Consider the following 10,791-nt stretch of genomic DNA (forward strand, 5'->3'; position numbering starts at 1 on the left):
AGTGCCCACATGAGAAGAAAGGAGAGATCTAAAATTGACACCCTATCGTCAAAATTGAAAGAGCTAGAGGAGCAAGATCAAAAAAACTCAAAACCTAGCAGAAGACAAGAAATAACTAAGATCAAAGCAGAATTGAAGGAGATAGAGACACGAAAAACCCTTCAAAAAATCAATAAATCCAGGAGCTGGTTTTTTGAAAAGATCAACAAAATAGACAGACCACTAGCCAGACTAATAAAAAAGAAAAGAGAGAATAACCAAATAGATGCAATAAAAAATGACAAAGGGGATATCACCACAGATTCCACAGAAATTCAAACCATCATCAGAGATTATTACAAACAACTCTATGCACATAAATTAGAAAACCTGGAGGAAATGGATAAATTCCTGGACAGCTGCCTCCTGCCAAGCCTAAACCAGGAAGAAGTTGAAACCCTGAATAGACCAATAACAAGGTCTGAAGTCGAGGCAGCAATTAAGAGCCTACCACCCAAAAAAAGCCCAGGCCCAGATGGGTTCACAGCCGAATTCTACCAGACATACAAAGAGGAACTGATACCATTCCTACTGAAACTATTCCAAATAATCCAAAAAGAGGGAATCCTTCCCAAATCATTTTATGAGACCAACATCATCCTAATACCAAAACCTGGCAGAGACTCAACAAGAAAAGAAAACTACAGGCCAATATCCATGATGAACATAGATGCAAAAATCTTCAATAAAATAATGGCAAGCCGATTACAACAGCACATCAAAAAGCTTATCCACCATGATCAAGTAGGATTCATCCCGGGGATGCAAGGCTGGTTCAATATACGCAAGTCTATAAATGTAATTCACCACATAAACAGAACCAAAGACAAAAACCACATGATTATCTCAATTGATGCAGAGAAGGCCTTCGACAAAATTCAACAGCCCTTTATGCTAAAAACCCTCAATAAACTAGGTATCGATGGAACGTATCTCAAAATAATAAAAGCTATTTATGACAAACCGACAGCCAATATCATACTGAACGGGCAAAAACTGGAAGCATTCCCTTTGAAATCTGGCACTAGACAAGGATGCCCTCTCTCACCACTCCTATTCAATATAGTACTGGAAGTTCTAGCCAGAGCAATCAGGCAAGAAAAAGAAATAAAGGGTAGTCAATTAGGAAAGGAGGAAGTCAAATTGTCTCTATTTGCAGACGACATGATTGTATATCTAGAAGACCCCCTCATCTCAGCCCAAAAGCTCCTGAAACTGATAAGCAACTTCAGCAAAGTCTCAGGATACAAAATCAATGTGCAAAAATCACAAGCGTTCCTATACACCAATAACAGACTTAAAGAGAGCCAAATCAAGAACGAACTGCCATTCACAATTGCTACAAAGAGAATAAAATACCTAGGAATACAACTAACAAGGAATGTAAAGGACCTCTTCAAGGAGAACTACAAATCACTGCTCAACGAAATAAGAGAGGACACAAACAGATGGAGAAACATTCCATGTTCATGGTTAGGAAGAATTAATATCGTGAAAATGGCCATACTGCCCAAAGTAATATACAGATTCAATGCTATCCCCATCAAGCTACCAATGACCTTCTTCACAGAACTGGAAAAAACCACCTTAAACTTCATATGGAACCAAAAGAGAGCCCGCATAGCCAAGTCAATTCTAAGCAAAAAGAACAAAGCAGGAGGCATCACACTACCAGACATCAAACTCTACTACAAGGCTACAGTAATCAAAACAGCATGGTACTGGTACCAAAACAGAGATATAGACCAATGGAACAGAACAGAGGCATCGGAGGCAACACAACATATCTACAACCACCTGATCTTTGACAAACCTGATAAAAACAAGCAATGGGGAAAGGATTCCCTGTTCAATAAGTGGTGTTGGGAAAACTGGCTAGCCATATGCAGAAAGCAGAAAATGGACCCCTTCCTGACACCTTACACTAAAATTGACTCCAGATGGATTAAAGACTTAAACATAAGACCTAACACCATAAAAACACTAGAAGGAAACCTAGGCAAAACCATTCAGGACATAGGCGTAGGCAAGGACTTCATGACCAAAACACCAAAAGCATTGGCAACAAAAGCCAAAATAGACAAATGGGACCTAATCAAACTCCACAGCTTCTGCACAGCAAAAGAAACAGTCAATAGAGTGAATCGGCAACCAACAGAATGGGAAAAAATTTTTGCAGCCTACCCATCTGACAAAGGGCTGATATCCAGAATTTACAACGAGCTAAAAAAGATTTACAAGAAAAAAACAAACAAGCCCATTCAAAAGTGGGCGAAGGACATGAACAGATACTTTACAAAAGAAGACATACATGAGGCCAACAAGCATATGAAAAAATGCTCATCATCACTGGCCATTAGAGAAATGCAAATCAAAACTACATTGAGATACCATCTCACACCAGTTAGAATGGCAATCATTAAAAAATCTGGAGACAACAGATGCTGGAGAGGATGTGGAGAAATAGGAACACTTTTACACTGTTGGTGGGAGTGTAAATTAGTTCAACCATTGTGGAAAACAGTGTGGCGATTCCTCAAGGACCTAGAAATAGAAATTCCATTTGACCCAGCAATCCCATTACTGGGCATATATCCAAAGGATTATAAATCGTTCTACTATAAGGACACATGCACACGAATGTTCATTGCAGCACAGTTTACAATAGCAAAGACCTGGAACCAACCCAAATGCCCATCGATGATAGACTGGACAGGAAAAATGTGGCACATATACACCATGGAATATTATGCAGCCATTAAAAACGAGGAGTTCGCGTCCTTTGTAGGGACATGGATGAACCTGGAAACCATCATTCTCAGCAAACTGACACAAGAACACAAAATCAAACACCACATGTTCTCACTCATAGGCGGGTGTTGAACAAGGAGAACACATGGACGCAGGGAGGGGAGCACTATACATGGGGGTCTGTTGTGGGGGAGTGGGGGGGACAGTGGGGGGTGGGGAATTGGGGAGGGATAGCATGGGGAGAAATGCCAGATATGGGTGAAGGGGAGGAAGGCAGCAAATCACACTGCCACGTATGCACCTAAGCAACAACCTTGCATGTTTTTCACATGTACCCCAAAACCTAAAATGCAATAAAAAAAAAAAAAAAAAAAAAAAAAAAGAACTGCATTGATCTACTTGGTCTACAGATCTCACAAGTAATTTCTTCTGCTGGGATTTGTTTTCTTTTCTTTTTTCTTTTCTTTTCTTTTACTTTCCAAACTCTAAAATATCCATGACTCATTTGGAACACAAAAAGTGCGGCACGAACATCCCAGTCGGTCATCTGCAGAATTTAGCAAACATCACAGGACTGCGGGGAAGCCACATAACAGAGAATAGATCATCAACTGGCAGAGCAACTGTCCAACGACCAGCAGGTGGCCCAGTTGCTGGACCAATACGCTGCCCAGTACTGGAAGGTGCTCAGTCTCAGAAATGGGTTATAAATGTCCATTGAGAGCTGTGACATTTGGAAGCTAAGAGCGTTAAAGACCTCAAGCTTTGCTGGTCACACTAGGGGTGTCAGGTGCTTCTCTGTAGATAGAATCTATCCAGTCTGTTTATTGTCTGCCTTTTAGAAGTCACTCCTTGTCTCCAGACAGCTTCAGACAGAGGCTTGACTAGGGATTAAATATCCATCATTAATGTGGCTCAGAGACATTGAAAAAGAATAAGAGACAAGAGAAGAAGAGTTTAAATACCTCCTGTAGAAAGGATATCTCACTGTGACAGCTCTGGATGTTTCATTTATTAAACAATGGAACGTACAGTGCATTATAGCTGTGCTTTAAAAATCCTTTGCAAAGGAGAATTAACTTTATATTTAATGAAGAGTCAAGCCTTATCCTCTAGGAGGCTTTACAAAAATGGTGTTGAAGAAATTAACCTCTAATTTTATTTATTTACATGCATGTATTTTTAAAGCTTCAAAAGTATTGAAGACCATTAGTTTTTTCAAAGTTACTTTAGCATCGTTGTATGACTTAACTGTGGATCATAAGAGTGTCCAAATTTATTTTCATTGTCCAGAATTTTTTTCATTCTCTACTGTTTCTGTCAGGAAGTCACTGTGTTCATTTGCCTGGTAGCAGGATAAATGGCCAACTCCTGGCATGTACAAGTTGAGGAAGCTGCAATTTGCTCCCCCTTTCCCTTGAAGGTCACTAAATTTAATACTATGATTGAAACATAGAGCCTCCCACAAATCTCCAGAGAACTGTGATTCATAAGAAGGCAGATAATTTGGAGGTGGGATATGTTAACCTGTGCACACATGTTAAGCAATTATAAATTGTTTCCTTTCATCTATCTCAGAAGTAATATATTGCAAGCCTCTGAAATATAAATCCTCTTTAAAATGAGACAGCCAGGAAATAGCCTGTGAGGATAGGTGGGTTCATTCACAGCACTGATACCCTGTACTTCAAATGGTGACAAATGAGACCGATTTTCAGCCTTGGCTTAACTTGAACTGGTAGCTTCTATCTTTGGCTCCCTTCTTGCAGGAAAAAAAATATATATATGTCTCATTGATCCCACTGGCATCATTCCCAGCCAATGAATAAGTATGACACTTCTCCCAGGTAACCATCTCAAAGTTTTCCAGCTGAGCTAGTTAGTATAGAAAATGTTTTGGCACTGGAAAAGACATCATAGAAATCATTGTTTCATTTTGTGCATGGGAGAACGGGGGAGGTAGGACAAGCAGGACAAAGTAGTTTTGACTTTGCCTCTCCCAGTGCATGTAACCTTTGATATCCCAGAATTGGAATCCCTGGATACACATGAAACACACTGATGCAAAGGCAGGCAAGCCCGAAAACTGGGACTTAGCCCAGAAAGGTTTTTGGCTTTGCCCAGGAAAGAATTCAAAGGTGAGCCAGTGGTAGAAGAAAACAACTTTATTGAGATGGCAGTGTTACAGCTTCGTGACTGCTCCTGCAGAGCAGGGCTACCCCACCAGCTGTGTCAAAAGCAGCAGCTAAGGGGCAGTTCTGCAGTCATGGTTATACTCACTTTTAATTACATGCCAATTAAGGGGTAGATTATTCAGAAATTTTTGGAAAAGCAGTGGTAACTTTCAGGGCATTGCCATGGAAAGGGGTGGTAACTTCCAGGTGTTGCCATGGCAATGGTAGGCTGTCATGGTGCTAGTGGGCATGTCTTATGGAGAGGTACTTTCGGTGTCTCTTCCCGGTTTCAGTCAGTCTTTTAATCTGGTCCAGAGTCAAGTCCCACCTCCTACCTCAACATGACTGTATCCCTGAATACACATGAAACCCTTGGCAATATCTGGATCCTCTAATTGGGGATGACCAGGGAAGCATACACAGGAATAAACGTTTGCTGGAGAACCACACAGTGGCTCCTGATGGGGTGGGAATGGGCATGAAAGAGATTTGAGGCAGAGTGACCAATGACAGAAGATCACAACAAGAAGAGGCACACTTGAGAACAATTACAAGGTCAATGATACTAAGAAGTGCTGCACTTCAAAGTCTACCTCCCAATCAGTAACATACAATCCCCCATGATTTTAATTTAACTCACACAGTCTCCCTACATTAGTTTGCTAGAGCTGCTGTGGTAAAATATCAAAACTAGATGGCTTAAACAACAGTGGTTTATTGTCCCACAGTTCTGTAGACCAGAAGTCTAAGATTGAGCTGTCGGCATGGGTGGTTCCTTGGGGGACTGTGAGGGAAAATCTGCTTCAGCCTCTCCAGCTTCTAAAGGTTTGCTTGCTGGGATCTTTGGTGTTACTTGGCTTGTAGACATATCACCCCAACTTCTGGATTTATGTATACATGACACGCTCCCTGTGTGTGTGTCCCTCTGTGCATAAATTCCTTTTTTTTAAAAAAAAAAAAAAGGACTCCAGTCACATTGGATTAGGAGCTCACCTGCTTCATTGTGACTTCGTATTAACTAATTACATCTACAACAACCCAATTTCCAAATAAGGTCACATTCTGAGCTTCTGGGAGGTAAGACTTCAACATGTAAATTTGGAGGGATGCAATCCAACACATGACATTCCCCATCATAATATTTCCATAACAGTCTGTAGTCTCTTCCTCAGGCTGAGGGATCAGAGCCTCATCTATCAGAGTCGTAATAAGGAACAAAGGTTGTTGAAGGTGAGAGGAGACTCAAAATTCAAGAATATGTTCAAACTGCAGAATCAAAGAGTAAGTCAGAGACCAAATATTTAAACAAGAAAGCCTGATGGATTGCCAAAAAAGGATCAGGAGGAAGTATTACAACTAAGATAAGGATACAGAAATTTGTAAAATTGTATTTGACATAAATGTACAAAAAACAGGGAAGGTTATCTAAATCGTGGTACAACCATCAAAATTAAAGATTTGGTAGTATTTTTTCACCCCATGAATAAAGGGCCATTCATCTTTTTGTTGAAGGATATTCAGCCCATTTTAACCAGGGTTGAAGATTTTATGTAAAAAGACTTGAGTTGCCATTTTCTCAAATAATACTCTCAGACATCGACTCTTCATAATGAGTTAAGCTAGTACAACTCTGGACGTCTTGGAAAGAAGTTTATCCATTCCATTCAAAGGTTGCCTGTTTCGAAAGTCCCCAGCTAAATTTGGGTTCTAGTACCAGAGCAGCTAGCAACCATGCCCTAATGGAACATGAAGGGTACCTGAACATGGGTGTTTATAGTGTACCTTTCATGGGACACTTCTTTTACTTGGCAGACTTCCTAGTGCCTACTTGTCTGACTTGCAATCAGGGAGTCCCTCACATAGAAAACTTGTTTATACTGGCAGTTGGCCTTATGGTTCTTATCTGGCTCACCTCCAGTTTAGTCCTGCCTGACCATTGCTTGGGTACTAGGAGCCTGACTTTGTGGTCTCCCTGACATCCCAGGAAAAATCCAGCCTGGGCAACCTCTAGTTCTTTAGATGGAAGGTGCAAATTCAATGCACCATCACAACAGGAAATAAGTTTAAAGAGTTTTTACTTATAGGTCCTAGGCAAAGAGGACACAATGAGTCAAGAGTGAAGTTCTCCATCCTCAGTCATGCAGGCAGAAATGGAGTCAGGCAGAGAGAGAGAGAGAGCATGCTCTCAGCAGTGTATATAAAGAAACAGGGTAAGAGTTACTTCAAGTGATTCAGCAAATGCCTTTTAAAGAAAGCAGAAGAAAAATGTGGAGCTCAGTCTGCTAGACTAGAGAGAGATGCTTCCAAGTTCTTATCTTTGGCCACTGGCTTGAACCATCTGAGTGTACTGAGCCCTGATTCTGATATGATAAAGTCAAACTTCTTTTCAAAATGGATACTGATGCAAGATAAAATCATAAGTGTTTACCAAAATGCCTTCAGGTGTTTTGGTTTTGCTTTTTTGGTTTTGTTTTCTTGTTTTTCAATCCTGGTTAAGGAGTGCTAAAAAATAATATAGTCCTACCTTCTGATTGGTAACAAGGGTAAATTTTCCTTCTTTTACAATTTGTTTTCTAGGTTTTTTTTGTTTGTTTTTTTATTTTGTTACAATAAGCATAAAGGAAGAAAAAGATTATGCCTTTGAATAAGAATTGTATTTACATTTTACTGTTTAAAAAGAAGGCAATAACTTTCATTTCTAACAATGGTTTATTAGAACCAAACCTTCAGCTAGAAGCAACTAAGCATGCTAGATAAAATATTTAAAACATCTCCTTATAAGAATTTAAAACTGACAATATAGCCAAAATAAAATCTAAGGAAAGCTGAAATCCAGAAAGCCAAACACAAGAAACTTAATCTACTTTGACCTGCAGTCACTTGTCTATCTGAGTAATTTTTACTTTGATTTTGCAACCTCCCTCATACAAAACAAGATACAGAGGTCAATGCCCAGGCTGTATCCCAAGCGGAGAAACTAATAGGAGGCTCTCCTTATATTAAGCAAGGGGAGAAAAAAAAGGACAGTGAACTCATGGTAATAGTGCTACAAATAAACTCCTCTCTCTCATCTTTGCAGGAGAATACAGAGGAAGTTGTTTGGGTCCTGTTTGAAGCAGGTATTAAAGGAAATGAAAAAGTGTTCCTACTGAATTATAGCCACTGGCTACAGCATTGCCTGGGAGACACAGGGATCTACAGGTTACAAACTTGTTTATGGTCACCCAAGAGCAGACATACTCACAGAAACTTTGCAGTAGCAAATGCACATTCTCTCTATAGAGAAAATTGCCTTTTTATTGGCCCTCAAAATATTACCACAATAAAACTCTGAGACAATAAACTGCACACAAATAATGAAGCACACAAGGAAAGAAATCACCATGAGTAAAATCAAGAAGAAACAGTAGAATAATTGAATCATACCCACAAGATTACAGTATTTCAAAGAGATATCTGCACTCCCATGTTTATTGCAGCACTATTCACAATGGTCAAGATATGGAATAAACCTAAGTATCTATCAACAAATGAATGGATAAGGAATATATAGTATATATACACAATAGAATACTATTCAGCCATAAAAAGAATAAAATCATGTCGTTTGCCTCAATGTGGATAGAACTGGTGGTCATTATGTTAAGTAAAATAAGCCCGGCACAATATTGCATGTTTTTACTCATATGCGGGAACTAACAAAGTAGATTCTATGGAAGCATAGAGTAGAATTGTAGTAACCAAAGGCTGGGAGGGGAAATGAGAAGAAGGAGACGAAAAGCTGGTTAAGGGGTACAAAAATACAGCTAGATAGAAGAAGTTAAGTTTTAGTATTTGATAGTATGGTTGGAGAATTAGAGTTAACAATAACATTGTATATTTCAAAATACCTAGAAGAGAAGAATTGCAAGACAAAGGAAAGATAAATGTTTGATGTGATGGATACTCAATTACCCTGATACCATTATACATTGTATGCAGGTATCAAAATGTCAATGTAACCCAAAAATGTGTGCAATTGGTATACATGGAGCATCAGGAAGAGTAGCTAATGCATGCTGGGCTTAATACCAAACCGATGGTTGATCTATGCAGTAAACCATCATGGTTCAAGCTTACCTATGTAACATAACTGCACATCCTGCACATGTACTCCAGAACCTAAAAGTTAAAAGAAATAAATTTAATATATATAAATATATATTTTGAATTCTTTATCAGAAAGTTTGTATATCTCCATGTCTTTGGGGTCAGCTACTAGAAGATTATTGTGTTCTTTGGGTGGGAGTTACATCTCATTGGTTTTTCATGTTTCTTGTTGCCTTACATTGATGTCTGAACACTTGAAAAAGTAGAGACTTGATTCAGTCTGCAGACTGACTTTGTCTTGGGGTAGCCCTTCACCAATAAGCCCATTCAGAGATTCTGGGAATACCACCTGATGTAGTTCAGGAGCAAGCTTGCTGCTAAAGTCCTCCAGCAGGCTGGCCTGGTTCTTGGGTCAGCAGGTGAGCAGGCCTGGTGCCTGGGTCTGCAGGTGTAGCCAGGTGACTAGGGCCATGGGGGCCATTCTAGGGCTGAGGCGGGCATGAGGTCTGGGGCTATAGGGGCCATCCCAGTGCTGGAGGTGGTCTGGAGCCTAGGGATGCTGGGGCTTCCCTGGCCCTAGGATGGGCCTGGAGTCTGAATCTGTAGGGGCTGACCTGGCTTTAGGGTAGATCCGAAGCCACTGGGGGCCAGTCTGGATCCTGGGGCTGAGGCAGACCTGAAGACTAAGTCTGCTGGGCAGGACTGGAGCCTGGGGCTGCAGGATCCAGCCTTGGACTAAGATAGTCCTGTAGGTTCAGTCCACAGGGACCAGCCTAGAGTCCGAGGTTATGGTGAGTCCAATGTTGGGTTTTACTGTGGCAGGCCCAGTGTTGGCATCCAAGGCAAAGGGCAGTGCTCACTTTTATCTCCTTTCCCCAAGTGAAGGGTATCTCTCTCCATGTCATGTTGCCTAAAGTCGGGGGCAGTGATGCAGGTGATATAAGAGTGTCCTTCTCACCCTCCCCAAAGCCACTCATAACATCAGGATGACATGTGTGAACATCATGTTAAGCAAAAGGAGTCAGACATAAAAGAATACATTGATATGATTCCCTCAATGTTAAGTTCAAGAGCAGGATAATCTGAATTATATTGTTTAGTGATGCTTTTTATAAGATATAAAAACATCTTTAAAAAGCAATGATATAATTAACAAAAACATCAGAACAAATTAGTCTCTGGGAGGACAATATACAAGGAAGTTGGGAGTCTGACAAGGTTCTTAGACTGAACGGTTGTTACAGGGGTGTTTTCTTTAAAAGCGTTCCCTAAACAACAGCTCGTATAGATTGCATGCACTTTTCTGTCTGTATAATACAACTCAAAATAAAACAAGGGAAATAATTTGCAAAATAAAATGTCTCCTGGATGTCTTGGACTTAGAAAATAAAAGCAAGAATTAGCAGGTAGCCGACAAGCTGTAAGCAATTTTGCACAATTGGGTATACAAAGTGGTTTCCACGTTCCACTCACCAAGAGGTAGATGGGTTTAATAGCTGTGTTTAAAGTGTCAGATGCAAGAACAATGATAGTTTTCCCTTAAACTGTTTTTACTAATTCCCTCTCAGCTCAAGAACCTTTTCATTAAAATGATCCTTTCCTGCCTATCAGAAACAATTAAATCCTCACCTAGCAGTAGTCTTGGTCTTATGTCAACCACTCCCTTTGGACCCCAAAATAGACCTACAATTTTATCTGATATGAATTGGAATTGTCACATGGTCAAGGTAATAAAGAA

The 10,791-nt window shown here is 40.1% G+C and overlaps 1 long non-coding RNA gene across 1 annotated transcript; it reads left to right on the plus strand.

Moving 5' to 3' along the window:
* Positions 1 to 6,023: 6,023 nt before the first annotated feature.
* LOC135274763 (uncharacterized) lies at positions 6,024 to 9,161 on the plus strand. Its single transcript, XR_010342516.1, has 2 exons — positions 6,024 to 6,194; positions 8,946 to 9,161. It is a non-coding gene; the product is annotated as an uncharacterized LOC135274763 (long non-coding RNA).
* The last annotated feature ends 1,630 nt before the right edge of the window (positions 9,162 to 10,791 follow it).

The sequence above is a fragment of the Aotus nancymaae genome, unplaced genomic scaffold, assembly GCF_030222135.1.
Source record: "Aotus nancymaae isolate 86718 unplaced genomic scaffold, 86718_ANA_hifiasm-v0.15.2.pri h1tg000014l, whole genome shotgun sequence".
NCBI lineage: Eukaryota > Metazoa > Chordata > Mammalia > Primates > Aotidae > Aotus > Aotus nancymaae.